The sequence below is a fragment of the Babylonia areolata genome, chromosome 34 (genome assembly GCF_041734735.1).
Source record: "Babylonia areolata isolate BAREFJ2019XMU chromosome 34, ASM4173473v1, whole genome shotgun sequence".
NCBI classification, from domain to species: domain Eukaryota; kingdom Metazoa; phylum Mollusca; class Gastropoda; order Neogastropoda; family Buccinidae; genus Babylonia; species Babylonia areolata.
The window spans coordinates 266,714-289,213 of record NC_134909.1 but is presented as its reverse complement, the minus strand read 5'-3'; the positions used below and the strand labels follow the sequence as shown (position 1 = coordinate 289,213).

At 45.7% G+C, this 22,500-nt stretch overlaps 1 protein-coding gene and 1 long non-coding RNA gene across 3 annotated transcripts in view; one reads left to right on the top strand and one right to left on the bottom strand.

Moving 5' to 3' along the window:
• The window catches only part of LOC143277321 (uncharacterized), a 29,467-nt gene extending 24,511 nt beyond the window's left edge, over window positions 1-4,956 (bottom strand). For both annotated transcript variants that reach the window (XR_013053729.1, XR_013053730.1), the window contains exon 1: window positions 4,816-4,956. This is a non-coding gene — a long non-coding RNA (uncharacterized LOC143277321). The remainder of the gene's footprint in view (window positions 1-4,815) is intronic.
• The window catches only part of LOC143277353 (uncharacterized), a 610,653-nt gene that overhangs the window by 548,160 nt on the left and 39,993 nt on the right, over window positions 1-22,500 (top strand). The gene's annotated exons all lie outside the window — the stretch shown is intronic.

The following is a 22,500-nucleotide window of genomic DNA, read 5'->3' as shown; positions in this document are numbered from 1 at the left end:
TGTGGTGGCAGTGGTAGTGGTGGTCGTGGTGGTAGTGGTGGAGGTGGTGGTAGTGGTGGTGGTGGGGTGGTGGTAGTGGTGGAGGTGGTGCAAGAAATTAAGTCATGTCTGACTGGACTTTTATTCTAATGCTGAAGGAATGACGACCTCCGATACTGACAACGACGAGGACGACGATGATGAGAGTAATGGTGATGTAGATGGTATTGCCTTAGGCCTATGATTGTGGGTCTGTGTCCTTGGAATCTCCGCCAAACAAACACACATTTCTCACCGCCATTCAGTGTGGTCACCAACACTGACACAGCGACAGGAAACATCAGATGTTCCCTGCCATCTACTTCAGCACCCCTTTGACACACACACACAAGGCATGCAGTCAGACACCCAGCCATGGACTTCATCTGTCACTGTTCCCCACAAGATGGCTGAACCCATGGTGTCACGGATGACTGTGCCACATGTGTCACAAAGAGTGGGGGAGCTGGAACGCATTTATTCGTTCCAGAAATTGGAGTTCTCCTGTACCAAGAAGCTAAACACCTTCACCACAGTCATTGCTAACCTTGGTTCTTCTGTGCAAAAGCTGACACTTCAGTGAGTTTCTCATAGAAAGAAAGAGAGGGAAAGTAAGAGAGGGAAAGAAAGAGAGGGAGAGAAAGAAAGAGTAAGATAAAGAGAGGGGGTGGACAAAGAGAGAAAGTGGGTGACATATAGAGACACAGAGAAAGAGAGAGAGAAAGAAAGAGTAAGATAAAGAGAGGGGGTGGACAAAGAGAGAAAGTGGGTGACATATAGAGACAGAGAGAGAGAGGGGGGGGGGGGGGGAGGGGTCCAAAGGAAGGAGCCCAGAAGAAGCAGACCAACAACATGCTGACCTGTGATGAAATGAATGCCATCACCAAGGAACACTTGAAGTGACAGCTCTAAGCCACAGAGCACAGTAATGATGCCTGCCGTCCACTGGGACGAGTGGCCAGTTACACACACCTCTATCAGCCTATACCAGCCTTGTCACAGTGATCCATGACACACACCTCTATCAGCCTTCCCACAGTGATCCATGACACACACCTCTATCAGCCTATACCAGCCTTGTCACAGTGATCCATGACACACACCTCTATCAGCCTATACCAGCCTTCCCACAGTGATCCATGACACACACCTCTATCAGCCTATACCAGCCTTGCCACAGTGATCCATGACACACACCTCTATCAGCCTATACCAGCCTTGCCACCATTACTTTTATATTTGAGTTTGCCTGTTTGTGAGATGCTGAAACCAAATCCATCAGTGATAATCTTTTAGGTATCATGAACTTCCCGACCCCCATCGTGTATACGTAGATCACGTGACAGAATTGACCAACCTAGTCCCACCAACAACTGTACACACAAATGACGACATTTCATTGCACAGTTTCAGTTTTATATCTCACCAACAACTGTACACACAAATGACGACATTTCATTGCACAGTTTGTTTTATATCTCAAGGTGGTGTCACTGTGTTCAGGTAAGTCCATATACGCTACACTACATCTGCTAGGCAGATGCCTGACCAGCAGCATAACCCAACGCACTTAACCAGGCCTTGAGTGCATGCATATATATATTTGTGTACCTATCCGAGAAGATTTCTTCTACAGAATTTTGCCAGAGGACAACACTCTCTTTGCCATGGATTCTTTTTCATTTCGCCAAGTGCGTGTTGCACATGGGACGTCGGTTTATCATCTCGCCAGAACGACTAGACCGAATTATCGTCTCATCATAATGACCAGACCGAATTATCGTCTCATCATAATGACCAGAGAGAATTATCGTCTCATCATAATGACCAGAGAGAATTATCGTCTCATCATAATGACCAGACCGAATTATCGTCTCATCATAATGACCAGAGAGAATTATCGTCTCATCATAATGACCAGACCGAATTATCGTCTCATCATAATGACCAGAGAGAATTATCGTCTCATCATGATGACCAGACCGAATTATCGTCTCATCATAATGACCAGACCGAATTATCGTCTCATCATGATGACCAGACCGAATTATCGTCTCATCATGATGACCAGACCGAATTATCGTCTCATCATAATGACCAGACCGAATTATCGTCTCATCATGATGACCAGACGCTCAGTGTGATGTTCCAGTCACACTTGGGAGAAAGGGAGAGAGCGGGATTCAGACCCGGACCCCCACGGACACTGTTTTTGTGGACGAGCGTCTTAACCATTCTGCCACCTTCCTCATTGCAACGTGGCATGAATATGTAAACTGTCAGCAAACGAGATCACACCGATCGTCATTACAGAATGCCACACTACGTGTGACCAAAGTGGGGACCAGGGGAAAGGGGGGGGGGGGGGGGGGGGGGGGGCGTTGTTGATTTTTGAACAATGATGTTCCCCTATATGTTCTGTGTGAAGGTTTATAAAAGCCTGTTTCGTTTCTTTACTCTCACCAATATGTTGCCTGTCCTGAGAATTTGTTAACCACCCGTCTCTCCCTTATTCTCGTTTGGTGAATAACACAGCTATTCCTGTCTCCCAATCAGTGAGTTGCCTTGGTGTCAGTCAACACAGCTATCCCTGTCTCCCAATCAGTGTAGAGCCTTGGTGTCAGTCAACACAGCTATCCCTGTCTCCCAATCAGTGAGTTGCCTTGGTGTCAGTCAACACTGCTATCTCTGTCTCCCAATCAGTGAGTTGCCTTGGTGTCAGTCAACACTGCTATCTCTGTCTCCCAATCAGTGTCTAGCCTTGGTGTCAGTCAACACAGCTATCCCTGTCTCCCAATCAGTGAGTTGCCTTGGTGTCAGTCAACACTGCTATCCCTGTCTCCTAATCAGTGTAGAGCCTTGGTGTCAGTCAACACTGCTATCCCTGTCTCCCAATCAGTGAGTTGCCTTGGTGTCAGTCAACACTGCTAACTCTGTCTCACAATCAGTGAGTTGCCTTGGTATCACTCCTGACAACAGTCCTTTCGGCAACACATTTCTAGCATTTGCAAATCAGCTTATCTTCAATTGTGAAGAATTAGTTCCATTCACCATTACCTGTCTATGTCTGTGTGGGGGGGAGGTTGTGGAGGGGAAAGGGGTGAGGAGGGTGTGGGCAAGGAAATGTAAAGCGCTCAGAGCAGTATTTCTGGAGAAAAAAATACGCTCTATGATCCATTATGATTATTAGTATTAGTATTATGATTATCATTGACATTATATGAAGTTCAGTTTGCCGTGGCTTTCCCATAACGTTGGATAATCTAACTAAGAGCTGAAAATGTCAAAGTTAATCCAAGCAACTTTTGGGTTTATCAATAACCACGGATCAGTTGAGAAGTGGTTTCTACTGCCCAGTGTGAAGGCAGCCATAGGCAAGGCATTTTGAAGTTGTCTCTGTGTATCCGGATTTTGTTTGTTGTTGATTTTTCATGGTGGAGAAGGTGGAGTTAAAATGTGAACTCCTCAGCCCCGATTTCGTTTATGCGAGTGTTTGCTGGATTTTTAAAACTTACTTTTTGTTAGTGCCCATTGAAACTGCTGAGAAATTCATCTCATCGAAGAGCTTGGTCACTCCTAGTTCAAAAGACCAGCCATGGATGAAGAGGGGAACTTGTTCCATGTCCTGGGGTAGGACGGGGGTTCCCTGTCGAGAGGGAATCGCCCAAGGCACATTGCCCCTGTCCAATGCAGAGAGCATTGAAGCTTGATTTGAATCAACATCAATTCTGTGGGAGTGAGAGCTTCCCTTCATTGGGAATACTGGTCATCCGACTGGGCTGTGTGTTTTCTTTTTTCTTTTTTCACCAGCTGTTGGGGCCATTTGTACAGCTCACATCACAGCAGCTTGCCCCCAAGTGAAGAGTCACAAATGTAGTTATATGGAGTGTTATACAAGTTATTCTCTCTGTTCTTCCAGCATAACTGTTTGGGCATAGAAGTCACCCCACATGACATCATTACGTTTTGCAGTAAACAGTTCTGTGTCTTTTCTTTTCCAGTTGTTCATATGTGTCCAGTGTGTGGTCACCCCATGAAAAGAAGTGTATGTGGAGGCGGGGGGGGGGGGGGGGGGGGGGGGGGGGGGGTTGAGAGAGAGAGAGAGAATTGCCATTCAAAAATTATGTATACACGCCAGCTGTGCAAGTCTCTCTCTCTCCCATACTTGTCCATACAGGTACTGCTGTTTAGGTGGGAAAGGAAGGGGTACTATGTCTTCTGTTGAGCAGAGTGTCGGGGATGGTGGGGGTGGGAGGGGTGTGCGTATGTGTGTGTGTGCTTGTGGGGTGTGTGTGTGTGTGTGTGTGTGTGTGTGTGTGTATGTGTGTGTGTGTATTTGTGTGTGTGCTTGTGTGAGATGTGTGTGTGTGTGTGTGTGTGTGTGTGTGTGTGCACGCACGCGCGCGTGTGTGTGTGTCTGTCTGTGTGTGTGTAATGTGTGTGTGTGTGTGTGTGAGAGAGAGAGAGAGAGAGAGAGAAAGAGAGAGAGCACAGCTCTTCATCAAAACTAGGCAAGTTAAACAAAAAACAGGTGAAACAAGACAAGACAAGACAAAGTAAAGCAGGACATACCAACACAGAACAAGGCAAGGCAAGGGAGCACAAAACCAAACCAAGGCAGGACAAGGCAAGGCAAGGCAGACGAAACAAGGAAATGGGAAGTTTGCCAGGAAATGGGAAGTTTGCCAGGAAATGGAATGTTTGCCAAGGCAAAGGAAGACGGAAAAGATCCATGATATGTCAAGGAAAGGCAGTAACATGGTAAATATGACATGAAATAGCACCACACATTGTTACCTGCTCTGTTGAGAAATGAAGGCAAAACTGCACACTGCAATCAGTTCTGGGAACAGGTGATGACAGCACAGGTATCTGTTCTGGGAACAGGTGATGACAGTACAGGTATCTGTTCTGGGAACAGGTGATGACAGTACAGGTATCTGTGGGAACAGGTGATGACAGTACAGGTATCTGTTCTGGGAACAGGTGATGACAGTACAGGTATCTGTTCTGGGAACAGGTGATGACAGTACAGGTATCTGTGGGAACAGGTGATGACAGTACAGGTATCTGTTCTGTGAACAGGTGATGACAGCACAGGTATCTGTTCTGGGAACAGGTGATGACAACACAGGTATCTGTTCTGGGAACAGGTGATGACCGCACAGGTACCAGTTCTGTGACGACAGCAAGGTAGAGGTAAGTGTTCAGGTTCACACAATACAGCACACGGACTGTCGTCTCATGAGGTGTCTGCACCCTGCTCTCACCACGTCAGGCAGTATATAGTGTGCAGCCAAGCCACGCCTCCATGCAGTGACCCAACCACACATCCAATGTGCTAACGGTGTGAAGATCATGAATATTAACCAGCTTGAACCAGCTAGACTCACACAGCCACTTGCCAGCTCAATGGTCTGCCCCCTTATTACCGACCCCCTCTCTCTGTACCTGCACTCCACCCACCTCCCCACCTGTCCCCCGTTGCAGCCCCTCCACCTTACCCACCACCCAACCTGAAGCCTGGGTCCCGCACTTGTAGTGTGACACGCCTTCACGTGTCTGGTGTACCTTCACGTGTCTGGTGTACCTTCACAAACATGAAGCGATAGAAACACTGTGAAGTATCAGTTATGTAAACTGATTTCAGTTTGAAAGTCTAACCTGATTTCCTCCTGAACACATGCACACCCCTGTACACACATACGCAGACATGCGCGCGACCACACACACACACACACACACACACACATGATCCAGGTGTGGGTGTAGGAAGGACAGGTGTAAGGGGTGGAGATGGCAGAGTGGTGGGAGTGGGGACCATACCATTATATTTCAGGCTGGACAAAGAACGACATTGATATGTGTTTCTGTGTGTCTCTCTATAAACCTCTGTGTGTGTGTGTGTGTGTGTGTGTGTGTGTGTGTGTGTGTGTAAGTGTGTGTGTGTAAGTGTGTGCATGTGTGTGTGTGTGTGTGTGTGTGTGTGTTGTTGTTGTTGTTGTTGTTGTTGTTGTTTTGTGTGTTGTTGTTGTTTGTTTCTTTGTTTTTTGTTGGTTTTTGGACTGGCTTTCTTTTGGCTGTCGACTGTCTTCTGGCTGTCTGTCTTACTTTCTGTCTGCCCGTCTGCATTCTTGCTTGTCCATTCGTTCACTAGGAAATGTCTGACAGTCTTTCTGTCTGTTTTTCTCTCTCTCTCTCCGTGCTTTACAGACAGTTAGCTATGAAAGGGATGCATTGTGAAACACCCACTGTGTGTCTCGTTGACATCACAATGAATGTAGGACAGTGTACACCAGGACATCCTGCTCCACTTCCGTCCCTATACTCCTCTGTCTGGCTCTCTGATGCATGCACAAAAATCGTAGGCAAACTGAACACAAACACGAACGACACACACACACACTTTTTCATTTAAAAAAAGAAAGAAAAAAAAGAAAAAAGATTTTTTTTAAATGGGGAGGGTGGGGGTGGGGATCGCGTAAAGACTGAGCGTTATGAGGGAAGAAACACAGGCGCCTGGATTTATCTCTTCTCCAAACCAATATCTTGCAACTGACTGACTGGAGATTTGTGTAAATGCAACATGAACTACAGTTGCTCTCTAACTGTACCAAGTTCAGGTCAGGTCATTAGATCTGCTACTGGTAACCTGTAATCCAGTACAACCTGTTCAGGGTCGGGTTGCCAACGACTAAACCGGCACTTCCACCGCTCCCTTCTGGGACTGGTGAGGCGGGTGGCTAGACACCCTTATGGAGATCCATAAAAGGGCGTCGGCTCAGGAGAGCCACCGACGGCCATCTAGCTCCACTGTGCTGTGTGCATGCCACACGCAGTTGGCCCCCGGGGTGTGTCTACCCATGCATGCGAAGTCTGGATCCGGCAGAATCTGCGGAAGAAACCTATCGGTTCAACGGAGAGGAAGGCGGTTACAGCAACGCACTGTGGAGTGCAGAGAGCAAGATGAGACACCGAAAGGATATTTTGGTCCACTGCATCCGTGCTCATCCTCCAGTCGTCTCGACTTAGTCTTGCCACTGGAAATTGATGGACCCGGACGAGAGAGTGAGGTTGACGTTGCGCAACTCCTCTTCACTTTAAACAAACTCATCGCGCAAGTCATCAGTCATCCAAAATGACCTTTCATCCTTCATCATTTCATCACCACCAAGTCCTGTGGCGACAGGCGAGCGACGAAACGACAGGTGTGGGTACACTGGCAGTCACAGCCGCAGACCTGCACGCAGGCGGCTCAGGCCATAGGGTCGTTCTTCGTCGACAGGAGCAGCGATGGAGCTCGGCAGCCGTCTGAGCAGCCCTCTTTAGGAATGCACTGCTCACCTCCCTGGCATGAGGAAGGGGCTAGAAAAGGTGCCCTAAAAATTGCCTGCTCCATATCACCCTGGCCAGCATACCGCGGCTGGCGGGGACCCTACATCAGCGGTCGAAACAAAGAGAAAGAAAAGAAAAAAACAAGGATCGTTCCTCTCACCATTGGTGCTTGGAACATAAGGACTCGCCTGGACAGAGATAACGCGGACAGACCCCAAAGGAGAACAGCACTAGTTGCATCCGAACTCGCCAGATACAACATCGACATCGCAGCCTTGAGTGAGACTTGGCTTGCAGGCGAAGGCGAGCTCTGTGAACGGGGATCTGGTTACACCTTCTTCTGGAGTGGACGAGGAAGCGAAGAGCGACGTGAGGCTGGCGTTGGTTTTGCAGTAAAAACAGCACTTGTCAGCAAGATAGCTGGAATCCCAAAGGGAGTCAACGATAGGCTTATGACCATGAAACTCCCACTGGCATCTGGCCAGAAGCACCTCACCATTGTCAGTGCCTGCACCCCAACCATGACCAACCCGGATGAAGTGAAGGCGAAGTTCTACGAGGACCTTCACTCTGTCATTGCTGCTATCCCTAAAGCAGACAAGCTCATCATTCTTGGGGACTTCAGTGCTAGAGTTGGCTCTGACTACATCTCCTGGGATGGAGTGATTGGAAAGCACGGTGTGGGCCACTGCAACCCAAATGGATTGCTTTTGCTTCAGACCTGTGCAGAGCACGAACTGCTGATAACCAACACAGTTTTCTGCCTCCCTACCCGTAACAGGACGTCATGGATGCACCCTCGCTCAAAGCATTGGCATCTCATCGATTATGTCATCGTCAGGAAAAGGGATAGGCAAGATGTACGTGTAACAAAGACCATGTGCGGTGCCGAGTGTTGGACAGACCATCGCCTTGTAGTCTCGAAGCTGAATATTCGAATCCAACCCAAGAGACGCCCCCAAGGCCAGAAGGCTCCAAAACGGCTCGACATCGCTAAGCTGAAAAGCATCACCATCAAACAGTCCTTTGTGGAGCTGCTGGAAGATCGTCTGGAATCCGCCTCTCTGGACAACCAGAATGTGGAGTCTGACTGGAGGACCCTGCGTGAGCTGATCTATAGTACAGCTTCAGAGACCCTGGGACCCATGACCAGAAAGCACAAAGACTGGTTTGATGAAAACTGTGATGAAATCAAGCAGCTTCTGGATGAGAAACGCCGTCTGCATCAAGCCCACCTGAGCAACCCAAAGTCCACATCAAAAAAGGATGCGTACGATGCCATCCACAGGACTGTTCAGCAAAAGTTACGCCAGATGCAGGATAAGTGGCTGAGTGACAAAGCTGACGAGATCTAGGGATATGCTGACAGGCATGATATGAAGAGGTTCTATGATGCCTTAAAAGAAGTCTACGGCCCCCACATCCTCAGGATCATCCCCCCTCCTCAGTGCAGATGGGAATACCTTGATCACCGAGAAGGAGAACATTCTCGAACGATGGGCTCAGCACTTCAACAGTGTCTTAAATCGCCCTTCCTCCATAAATGATGAAGCCATAGACCGTCTCCCACAAGTCCCCACCAACGAAGCACTGGACGATCCACCAACACTTCTTGAGACCCAGAAAGCAATCCGTCTGCTATCCAGTGGCAAAGCACCTGGCTCAGACTCCATACCAGCAGAGGTCTACAAGGATGGAGGCACTGTGCTGACTGAGAAGCTTCATCAGCTGTACTCACTCATGTGGAAAGAAGAGACGATCCCCCAGGATTTCAAAGATGCATCTATCATTCACTTGTACAAGCGAAAGGGGAACCAGCAAGCCTGTGATAACCATCGGGGCATTTCCTTGCTCTCCATCGCAGGCAAGATACTTGCCAGGATCCTACGTAACCGCCTCACAGCACACCTTGACCAAGGTCATTTGCCTGAGAGCCAATGTGGATTCCGGAAAGAGCGCGGAACCACCGACATGGTGTTTGCTGCATGCCTTCAGAGATGGCGATGTTGGAATCGGCCTAAAGTACCGAACAGATGGCAAGCTGTTTGTTGTTTTGTTTTGTTGTTGTTGTTTTGCTTTGTTTTGTTTTTTTGGGGGGAGGGGGGCTTGGTGGGGGGTCGGGGGGTGGGGGGTACTTCATTGTCGTTTGCGGAAGAGTCACAAAGTCAGGTTTTCACTACTTTACGGAACACAGTGCAGAGCTGCCATTCTGGTCAGTCCCTCAGCAGTCCAGCAAGAGCATGTGTAGTGTCCTAGAAAAATGAAATCCTCAAAACAGGCATACCACTCAAACTGTTCCAGGTACACTCCCATTCTTCTTATTTACCATGTAGATCAAGCTGAAGGTCTTGGACCAGGACAAGATGTGACGCGAAAAGCCGGATAAAGTCGCATCCAGCGATTCTTAGCTGTGCACGAGAACAAGTGCTCAGGGTCAAGATCATGAGAATCGGATTCTTGTTTTGTTTTTGTTTTTTGTTTTGTTTTGTTTTGTTTTTTAGATATCGCATCTTCGAAGTTTTATCTTTGTTGTCGGTGAGTATCTTTGCACAAAACAGCCTGGATCTGTAGAATTTTCAATGTTTTCAGGTGCATTCCTGTCAAAACCATGTAGAAAAATACTCCACTGTTTTGCCCTATTTCAGTTGCATGCTGAAAGCAACGAAGACGTGGAAATTCCGGTCTGTGAGTAATATTCAGAAAGAAGCAGTAAACAGACTTTCATCGTCTCTCCTGGACCTTCTGAATCAAAATAGCGTATGAATATAGTCGGTTTTCAACGGTTTTACTGGTTACCCTCTGTAAGTTACGACTTTAGCTGGGTCCCATCGATTCTTCGAATTTAGGCAGGTTTCCGACTTAAAGTTAGAAAAATGTTATTTTTTATTAAAGTTCAGGCTTTCTGTCGAATATTTTAATTGATGATGTTTCATTCTGTGGTGTGTGTGACTCAAAAATTCATCGAAGGACTTATGTGTTAATAAAATCGACGCAACGTGAAGTGAACAAATGTGGCGTCTTCGAAAACATCATCTGCTAAGTGGCTCACAGCAATTCTCAACGAATCCCAACAGTAGGTTGTGAAGTGAAAACATGACCTGTTCCACGCATGAACTGTAACTTTCTGAACAAAAAACTAAAGTTTATAAACAAAAAAAAAAAAAATTAAATTAAAAAAACAACTTTTTGGTGGTAGATGAATCCTCTTTGTTTAGTGGGATACGACGTTTCGAACCACAGGCCCGTTGTCAAGTGATGAAAAGAGGACAGGTGGATAGGGAAGCCTGTGTGAGAAATGGGTGATGACATCTCACTACTTTCTGTTTTGCTGGACCATGCACACTGAAACACCTGATCACCATTCAGTGCAATACATGGGGTGAAGGTCGCACGCCTAACAGGCTGAGTGATTCCAGCTCTCCACATTTTGGTGTTACTGTGTTGGTTCTATTCAGTGTTGTGTAATTAAATTCTGCGGAGTGGTTCATCATGGATCCCTTCCAACAATAGATGTGTGTGTGTGCCCCGATCTACATCAGACTGGCTGTGTTCTGGGTTTCTTTTTCTGCTTTCCTGTCAGTTTGGAACTGCGCCGGCCTGCCATTCATCTCTCCCTTCAACACACCTGTACACGTGCAAAACGTAACGTTCAGTGGTAGTGGACAGGTGGGCAGCTTTTGTCAAGGTGAGTCGATGAGAACCTCATACAGAAAACTGAAAATGGAATGGGAAGCCCAGAGTGGCATAAGGCAATGTGCAACTTTCAGATTAAAAAGCTTACATGGTCATACTGCCCGGGACATGCAGGTGTTAAGGGAAATGAGCGAGCTGACAGACTTGCTGGTAACGCAACAACGAGCGGCCTACATCTAGGAAAATCGGAAATCCTCAGAAAAGTCCAAGAATATCAAAAAGAACAGGTACAAGGCCATCACACCACCGATCGCCTCAAAGAGATAAAGGTAGAGAGAGGGAGCGGCCCTAAGTCTTGCATGAAAGGGGGAATGGAGGATGAGGTATGTGTGTGTATGCATGCCTACACTGTGGGAGCAACGGAATACTGGAACGTGCGGGTGTGCATATATATATATATACATATATCTTTGTGTGTATGTGTGTGGGGATGGGGGTCGGGGACATGGGCGTATGTGTGTGTGTGTGTGCGTGTGTGTGTGTGTGTGCGTGTGTGTGTGTGTGTGTGTGTGTGTGTGCCATGGAAGCTGCGATACGTAGCCTAGAAATGAGTGTGTGGAGGGGGGTAGAGGGGGTGCAGGGTAAGGTGGGTGTGCGTGTGTGTGTGTGTGTGTGTGTTGGGGCTCATGTACGTTTATGTGTATTTGACTGTGCTTTCATATCTGTGAAACTGCATGTTTGGTGCATATCTGTTATGCATATGTGTGTGTATGTGTGAATGTGTGTCTACTTTTTTTTCTCTTTTTTTAACATTTATTTGCTTATTTATCATCATCGTTGTCTTTTTCTTTTTCTTTTTTTTATTTATTTACTTATCTTATTTTTCATTACTTAAATTTTTTTCATCATTTCATTTTATTTTTATTTGTTTTTTTCTCAAGGCCTGACAAAGCACGTTGGGTTACGCTGCTACTTGGCAGATGTGGTGTAGCGTATATGGATTTGTCCGAGCGCAGTGACGCCTCCTTGAGCTACTGAAACTGAAACTGTCAAGGTGAGCGCAACGTCCCTCCCTTTGTTCTGTACTCACACGCTGAACTGTTTGCGATCGAGCCTGCACCTTTGACCCCTGACCTAGTTGTGCGCAGGTCAGGTTAGGTCATTAGATCTGCTACTGGTAACCTGTAATCCAGTACAACCTGTTCAGGGTCGGGTTGCCGGCGACTAAACCGGCACTCCCACCGCTCCCTTCCGGGACTGGTGAGGCGGGTGGCTAGACACCCTTATGGAGATCCATAAAAGGGCGTTGGCTCAGGAGAGCCACCGACGGCCATCTAGCTCCACTGTGCTGTGTGCATGCCACACGCAGTTGGCCCCCGGGGTGTGTCTACCCATGCATGCGAAGTCTGGATCCGGCAGAATCTGCGGAAGAAACCTATCGGTTCAACGGAGAGGAAGGCGGTTACAGCAACGCACTGTGGAGTGCAGAGAGCAAGATGAGACACCGAAAGGATATCTTGGTCATCCACTGCATCCGTGCTCATCCTCCAGTCGTCTCGACTTAGTCTTGCCACTGGAAATTGGTGGACCCGGACGAGAGAGTGAGGTTGACGTTGCGCAACTCCTCTTCACTTTAAACAAACTCATCGCGCAAGTCATCAGTCATCCAAAATGACCTTTCATCCTTCATCATTTCATCACCCCCAAGTCCTGTGGCGACAGGCGAGCGACGAAACGACAGGTGTGGGTACACTGGCAGTCGCAGTCGCAGACCTGCACGCAGGCGGCTCAGGCCATAGGGTCGTTCTTCGTCGACAGGAGCAGCGATGGAGCTCGGCAGCCGTCTGAGCGTCTGAGCAGCCCTCTTTAGGAATGCACTGCTCACCTCCCTGGCATGAGGAAGGGGCTAGAAAAGGTGCCCTAAAAATTGCCTGCTCCATATCACCCTGGCCAGCATACCGCGGCTGGCGGGGACCCTACATCAGCGGTCGAAACAACAAGAAAGAAAAGAAAAAAGCAAGGATCGTTCCTCTCACCATTGGTGCTTGGAACATAAGGACTCTCCTGGACAGAGATAACGCGGACAGACCCCAAAGGAGAACGGCACTAGTTGCATCCGAACTCGCCAGATACAACATTGACATCGCAGCCTTGAGTGAGACTCGGCTTGCAGGTGAAGGCCAGCTCTGTGAACGGGGATCTGGTTACACCTTCTTCTGGAGTGGACGAGGAAGCGAAGAGCGACGTGAGGCTGGCGTTGGTTTTGCAGTAAAAACAGCACTTGTCAGCAAGCTAGCTGGAATCCCAAAGGGAGTCAACGATAGGCTTATGACCATGAAACTCCCACTGGCATCTGGCCAGAAGCACCTCACCATTGTCAGTGCCTACGCCCCAACCATGACCAACCCGGATGAAGTGAAGGCGAAGTTCTACGAGGACCTTCACTCTGTCATTGCTGCTATCCCTAAAGCAGACAAGCTCATCATTCTTGGGGACTTCAATGCTAGAGTTGGCTCTGACTACATCTCCTGGGATGGAGTGATTGGAAAGCACGGTGTGGGCCACTGCAACCCAAATGGATTGCTTTTGCTTCAGACCTGTGCAGAGCACGAACTGCTGATAACCAACACAGTTTTCTGCCTCCCTACCCGTAACAGGACGTCATGGATGCACCCTCGCTCAAAGCATTGGCATCTCATCGATTATGTCATCGTCAGGAAAAGGGATAGGCAAGATGTACGTGTAACAAAGACCATGTGTGGCGCCGAGTGTTGGACAGACCATCGCCTTGTAGTCTCGAAGCTGAATATTCGAATCCAACCCAAGAGACGCCCCCAAGGCCAGAAGGCTCCAAAACGGCTCAACATCGCTAAGCTGAAAAACATCACCATCAAACAGTCCTTTGTGGAGCTGCTGGAAGATCGTCTGGAATCCGCCTCTCTGGACAACCAGAATGTGGAGTCTGACTGGAGGACCCTGCGTGAGCTGATCTATAGTACAGCTTCAGAGACCCTGGGACCCATGTCCAGAAAGCACAAAGACTGGTTTGATGAAAACTGTGATGAAATCAAGCAACTTCTGGATGAGAAACGCCGTCTGCATCAAGCCTACCTGAGCAACCCAAAGTCCACATCAAAAAAGGATGTGTACGATGCCATCCGCAGGACTGTTCAGCAAAAATTACGCCAGATGCAGGATAAGTGGCTGAGTGACAAAGCTGATGAGATCTAGGGATATGCTGACAGGCACGATATGAAGAGGTTCTATGATGCCTTAAAAGAAGTCTACGGCCCCACATCCTCAGGATCATCCCCCCTCCTCAGTGCAGATGGGAATACCTTGATCACCGAGAAGGAGAAAATTCTCGAACGCTGGGCTGAGCACTTCAACAGTGTCTTAAATCGCCCTTCCTCCATAAATGATGAAGCCATAGACCGTCTCCCACAAGTCCCCATCAACGAAGCACTGGACGATCCGCCAACACCTCTTGAGACCCAGAAAGCAATTCGTCTGCTATCCAGTGGCAAAGCACCTGGCTCAGACTCCATACCAGCAGAGGTCTACAAGGATGGAGGCACTGTGCTGACTGAGAAGCTCCATCAGCTGTACTCACTCATGTGGAAAGAAGAGACAATCCCCCAGGATTTCAAAGATGCATCTATCATTCACTTGTACAAGCGAAAGGGGAACCGGCAAGCCTGTGATAACCATCGGGGCATTTCCTTGCTCTCCATCGCAGGCAAGATACTTGCCAGGATCCTACTAAACCGCCTCACAGCACACCTTGACCAAGGTCATTTGCCTGAGAGCCAATGTGGATTCCGGAAAGAGCGCGGAACCACCGACATGGTGTTTGCTGCAAGGCAGCTGCAAGAGAAATGTCAGGAGCAAAATGCTGATCTGTTCTCCACCTATGTCGACCTCACTAAGGCCTTCGACACCGTGAGTAGAGAGGGACTGTGGAAGATCATGGCCAAGTACGGATGCCCTCGGAAATTTATTTCCTTGGTCAGCCAATTCCATGAAGGCATGCAGGCTCGAGTCCAGGACAAAGGCGAAACATCTGCTCCTTTTGCTGTCACAAATGGTGTCAAGCAAGGCTGCGTCCTGGCTCCAACGCTGTTCAGCCTCATGTTCTCTGCAATGCTTACTGATGCCTTCAGAGATGGCGATGTTGGAATTGGCCTAAAGTACCGAACAGATGGTAAGTTGTTTAACCTCAGAAGGCTTCAAGCAAAAACGAAGGTCATGACAGACATCATCAGAGACTTTTTGTTTGCTGATGATTGTGCCCTCAACGCTGGATCTGAAGCTGACATGCAACTCAGCGTTGACAAGTTTGCCACTGCCAGCAGGAACTTCGGCCTTACCATCAGCACGAGGAAAACTGAAGTTCTCCATCAGCCAGCCCCAGGGAAACCCTACGTTGAGCCGAACATCACAGTCAACGGTCAGAGACTCAGTGCGGTGGAGCGGTTCACATACCTTGGCAGCACACTGTCACGAAATGCGACCATCGACGATGAAGTGAACGTCAGGATTGCAAGAGCAAGCGCAACTTTTGGTAGACTCAGTGCAAATGTCTGGAACAGAAGAGGCATTAGTCTTGAGACCAAGCTAAAGGTCTACAGAGCAGTAGTTCTCCCCACACTACTGTACGCCTGCGAAACTTGGACAGTGTACCAACGACATGCCAAGAATCTGAACCACTTCCACACAACATGCCTCAGGAAGCTACTGAACATCAAGTGGCAAGACAAGACCCCAGACACAGAGGTGCTCGCAAAAGCCACCCTTCCCAGCATCTTCACCATCCTGATGCAGTCCCAGCTTCGCTGGGCTGGACACGTGGCGCGCATGCCAGACCATCGGCTGCCCAAAAGGCTCTTCTATGGCGAGCTGCAACAAGGGAAGAGATCACACGGAGGTCAGAAGAAGCGCTTCAGAGATACTCTGAAAGTCTCTCTGAAAGCGTTTGATATCAACCCTGACTCCTGGGAGGAATCTGCAGTGGACCGTGACAAATGGCGTGCTGCTGTGCACAAAGGCGCCAAGTTGTGCGAGGCCAACAGGACTGCTGCAGCTGTTCAGAAGAGGCAGGCCAGAAAGTCACGGGCAAACAAGCTCCCTGACAATGGTATGCCTGTCTTTGTCTGCCCAAACTGTCAGCGAACATTTCGTGCGCAGATTGGACTATTCAGCCATCTGCGCATTCACAGATAGATTCATTTGCATCCTCCCCCCCACCCCACCACCACCCTTCCCCCATCCCCCAGCTGGATGACAACGATGGTCATCATCGATCTCGATGGACACACACCACCACCAGTTGTGCGCCTGCGAGGAACAGGCATGGGCGCTTGCCTGCCGCGAAGACGAACTCGCCGAGCAGGAAAGAGAAAACAAAAGCCCATCAAAACTGTCGTTTCCGTACGGACCCCCAACAGAATCCCCTACCAATCAAAACCTCCTTCTGTCAACTGTAGTAATTTGATCAAGGTTCCCATTACATCTGCTGATCTGTCTGGCATATGCTCTGACGTTGTCCCCGCTGTGTGTGACGTCAGCACTACTGACAGTACCCCTGATGTGTCACCTGTGTGTGTTGACAGATCCACTTTATGCGGCGCTGTTTGTGCTGCTTCCAACCTCAACACACGTGTTCCTGCTAACATTTTTACTTCCCGAGACATTGTCCCCTCTGATGACAATAATATTCCGATCTGTAATGTATCCCCCGTGCCAGTGATAGCCTCTGCTCCGCTTCCTACTCCTGCCACACCTGTCTCAACTCCCGGACTTTTTTCTTCCTTCCCGTTGTCCTCCACTGCTCAGTCACCATCTTCTTCTTCCACTGTCTGTCTGCCTGACTCACCTGCTTCACCATTAGATTCCTCTCTCCTTACCTCTGATCTCTTTCACGCCTGTCTGTTCAATGCTCAATCTGTCTGCCCTGATCAAAAGACTGACTATATTTCTGATTTTATTTTTGAAAAAAACTTTGATATCGTATTTCTTACCAAAACCTGGTTAAAGTCACAAGGTCACGAACCCAAACTTAAACAACTGACCCCCCCTGGATACAAAACTATGTCACTTCCTCGGTTGTCTCGTGGAGGTGGCATCGCCACTGTCTACAGAGATATCTTGGAGTCTTCCCTCTCCTTCTCCCATAACCACGCCTTTCCACATGATACCTTCGAAATGCTAGAAGTCACTCTCAGAGTTCCCGGTCACTCGATCATCTTCTGTTGTCTCTATCGTCCTCCTCCTAGTCGTAAAAATAACCTAACATCTTCTCAGTTTCACGATGAGTTCCGAACACTACTTGATTACTACAACCTTCGTTCTGGCAAACTTATTATCCTCGGAGATTTCAATTTTCATTTCGACAACCAGACTTCCACTGATGTCAAACGTCTATGTCTATCTCTGTCCAGTCATTCTCTTTCTCAGTTCGTTACAAATCTGGACATACGTTGGACTGGCTCATCGCACGTGACTTTGATGCCATGGTTGCGTCAGTGACTGTAACTGACATACTTTCTTCCAGCCATTCTGCTGTTATATTCTTGCTTCAAACCTACCACAACCAAAAAATCTGTTACTCGTCGCAACCTGAAATCTATCAACATTAACACTTTTTCTTCTCAAGCTGCTGAACGCCTTTCCAAAATTTCTTCCTGTACCGACGTATCCACACATTACAACACTGTCCTCTCTCAACTGCTGGATGAACATGCACCCCCCACTACCCGCATGCTCCCTGACAGACCCTCCGCCCCGTGGTACACACAAGACATTCGACTTGCAAAACGCAAACGTCGCCAACTGGAAAGACGATGGCGATCAACAAAACTGCAAGTCCACAATCAAATATTCCGAAAACAAATAAATAAAGTCAAACATATGATCTCATCAGCAAAGACAAACTTCTTTTCTTCTCAAGTTCTCGATGCCACATCCACCAAATCTCTTTACTCTGTCATGTCAAATTTTCTTGGAACTGCAAAAAGACTCCTCTTCCTTCTGCCTACACTTTATCTGAACACCCCAATGTCTTCTCTTTCTTTTTCGACATAGTCCAAAATATTCGTATTTGGTGGTTAGGTCTTTAAATGAAGGTTTCAGGAATGGTGAACTGTTTTCGACTCAAACAGAAGGAATTATTACATGCATACCAAAAGGTGGTAAACCAAGGGAATTTGTGAAAAAATGGAGACCAATTTCACTGTTGAATATTGTTTACAAAATTGGTTCTTCTTGTATTGCAGCAAGAGTAAAAGTCGTACTGTCCTCTCTTATAAGTAAAGATCAGTCAGGTTTTATACTAAACAGATACATAGGAGATAATATTAGGCTGATATAATCCACTCTTTAAACTGTAAGAAATTGCCATGTTTACTCCTCTGCATTGATTTTGAAAAAGCTTTCGATTCTATTGTTATGTCATTTATAATGAAAGTATTAAAAGCTTTTGGATTTGGATCGGATTTTTGTAATTGGGTCAACATCTTCTATAAAAACATAAAATCAACAGTTATTGTAAATTGACAGGCTTCTACATGGTTTCCTATCGAAAGAGGATGTCGCCAAGGAGATCCCCTCTCACCTTATTTATTTTTGTTATGTGCCGAAATACTTGCAATAATGATACGAGAAAACCCGTTGATCAAAGGAATATAAATTAATGGAACAGAACATAAAACAGCACAGTTTGCAGATGATACACAAATGATGACCAAAGGTGACCACGTTTCATTTGAACAAATGATTGAAACTATAGACTCTTTTGGGAAGAAATCAGGTTTATTTATGAATACAGGAAATACTCAAGCAATATGGTTAGGCAGCATGAAAAATTGCAACTTTAGATATTTACCTCATTTAAAAATGGAATGGAACCCGTCAAAATTCAAAATACTTGGAATATGGTTAACAGTAGATCTGTCAGATTGTGAAGAGATAAACTATGAAGACAAATTATCAGAAATTAAAATCAACCATTATTGTAAATGGATAGGTTTCTACATGGTTTCCTATTGAAAGATGATGTCGCCAAGGAGATCCACTCTACAGATAAAAAGATTAATTACTCCATTAGGACGAGTGGCTGTGTTAAAATCCCTTATTCTATGAAAGATTATTCACTTATGGATGCTACTACCTAACCCACCTGATACGTTTATTAGCGACCTTCAAATGACATGTTTCAAATTTATTTGGAACAAAAAACGAGACCGCATTAACATAAAAATAGCTGTAAAATGTACAGATGGGTTGATTAGGATTATTTGATATTAAGAAATTTATCACAGGTCTAAAACTTAATTGGCTACACAAGATTAAAACATCAAACCATAAATGGAAAACTATTATACAGGCAATATATCCCAAAATACAGAATCTTGATCTGTATGTCCCTTGTTTACCTATTCATGATAATTTAAACAGATTCTGGATTCAAGTGTTGCATGCATACAAAGAGTTTTTTCAAAACATTGTTCTTTCAGATCGTCAGGAAGTTAACGCTGAACCAATATTTTTGAACACAACATTAAAGTTGGAAATACAGTTTTATTGCATAGAAACTGGCTAGAAAAAGGCATCTCATGTATCTTCCACTTACTGCACGAAAATAGGGAATTTCTCACACACGAAGAATTTAATGATAAATACGAATTCAGAACCTTTTTTTTTTTTTTAACTTACAACAGTTGTGTTAGATCAAAACAAAAAAAAAGTATATTACAAACATAAACATCAGCCTTGATAGTAATTCAGTAAGACACATGCGAAAATCAGTACAATTGCTACATTCTGTCACGAAAGGGACAAAATTGTATTATGATATACTTATAAAAAGAAAATGATATAGCTCCTAAATGCTGCTACAAATGGGAAGAAAAACTGGCCTTAAAAATTGATTGGAAGACAAACATTTTGCAAAGTGAATAAATTTAGCGATGTGAATTTAAAATGGTTCCAGATGATAATAGTACAAAGAATTATAGGTACAAACACGTCATTAAAAAGAGTGAAACTTACAGACAACGATACGTGTAGTTTTCGCAATATGCATACAGAATCTATCCGCCATCTTTTTTTGGCACTGTGATGTTACACATAACTTTTGGAAAACACTAGAATCATGTTTAAACAATGAATGTGAAAACGCACAAAATGTAAAATTCATGTGTGATGGTCTCGGGGTAAGGGTAGGGTTGGAGTGGAGTGGAGATAGGGGTAAGGGTATGGTTGGAGTGGAATGAGGAATTAACAGTAGTAAAAGATAGCAGGTTCTCGTGCAGGCAGGAGCATATGAAAGCGGACGCCCTTTCAATTGTTTATTTACTACAGCTATGACAGGAAAACAGTGCCTGCAAGACACAAACAAATAAAAGCCATAAATACAATGTCAACGTTGAATGTATGTATAACAATGAACATACATGAGGCAAAGACCAAGACTGGTAGAGTACCCGCATCAACAAAGCATAAAGGAGGGAAACAAAACCAAACCGAAACACAAAAACCATATTCTACAATACATGAACACTGGAAGCACCATAAGTGGGAAGTCAGTCATTCATGGATGTGGGTAGCATGGAGCATACACAGTGCTGTGCCTACCTCTGGGTTTGGTATTTGCCCAAAACAACTATATGCAACTCCCTTAGTCAAGTACCATTAATACTAACATACCTTATAGTAAATAATAACAACATAATTATCAAAATACAACAAACTCATCCTATCAACTCCAAATGGGAAATCAAACCCCAAACTTAGTACATAAAATATTTAACATATAATTTATAAAATATACTCACTATCAAGTACACATACACAGTAAACTCATTAAAGCAACATGTCTGTTATTCTTCACCTGGTCCCCAAGACCATGCAACTAAAGGTCTAGGGTTATACTTAATTAGTAAAGTAACCAAACAACCTAATCCATGGAAAACTATTTCAGCTGTATTAAATTTAAAGCGACTCAAATGAATCAATCATCATGTGGCACTATACCGGAGTATGTCGTATAGGAGAAAGCATGATAACTGAGCTGGAAAGACTTACTTGGTCTGGACTCAAAAAGCTCATACTGTGTCAAAGTGACTCAAATGAAGCAAAGTTTATCATGTAGCACTATACGGGAATAAGCCGTATAGGAGAGAGCATGATAACTAACTTACAATCAACAGACTGATACATATCAGGTGGTTTTAACCAATAACTGATATTAATCAAACACTATCTTGTAATCACCTCAACAGAATACTACACACATCTTAGAGTACTGAGCACACTGTAGCAGTACAACCGAGATCAGCATGTAAGATAATACCTGAATAGTAAACAAGATGGAGAATCAGTGGCTTAGATATAATACTGGCAACCTGATAGACCAGAGAGTAAGTGAAGCACCATCATGGCTTAACCATTAAGTGGTGAATGAACTTACACAAGTTATCCGTTGCATCGAAGCCAAATATGAGCATAGCTAAGGTTGCGCTCAACATTTAAATCGTCTCCGCTGAAGCGGGGATAAGTAACCTAACCTTCAGTGACAGCAGATGAGAGAGAATGAGTCATCCCCTAGAACATTCTGGAACAGACTTTCTTGTGTCCCGAGACGTCATTGACTGACGTAAAAAGAATCAAATGGAATACTGCTACGAACATATGACGACATGGCGATTTTCTAGATCAATCATAGCCGAGCTGTGCCTAACATGTCAAAGCCATAACTAAACAAAGAATTAACTGAACAAAGCAACAACTGAACATACTTATATGAACACAAGTACTGTGTCGAAGGATACCTTTAAAGCACAAGTCAACACATTCTACACAATAGTACTTACAGCCATACGTAGCGAGATGCTGTTGTGGGAACGACACTGACCACTACACAGCAAGAGACAAAGGGAGCAGGTGCTGGCCGCGGCTGGCTCGGGTGTGGAAGTGACCACTCATCTACTATTGGAGTTTAACGACCTATTGGCGTCTACACCCTTAAGGTCAAAACGACCACTCATCACCCGCTCGGCCAATTTATACAAATTAGGCGAACTACAAAGACAATCACGTGGGCTGCAAACCAAATCGTCACTAATCTGAAGAAATCTGATGAGAACTGTGCTTGTTACAAGGTGTTCAGTGACAGATGATTACTGAACCGATTTGCATCGGATAAGTTGCAAAAGAAAGAGCTCAACGCCTACTTTATAATGAGTGTAAAATGAAGTGTTGATTATTTAAGATGAATTTATAATCTTAATTTAAGTCACCTGAACAGGGTCAGTTTTAACGAGCTCGTCGCTGAAAATTACAAACTGCGTTAAATCAGTTTCACGTAGGATGGAATAGATTTAAAGATGGAGTTAAGACGATTCTGCCAGTATATAATACTAGTAGTTTACTGATCTAACAAAAGAGCTATTAATTAAATACTGTGGAACAGAAACACAAGTTTGCTCTCAGCCAATGACGTACCGGGATGCGACA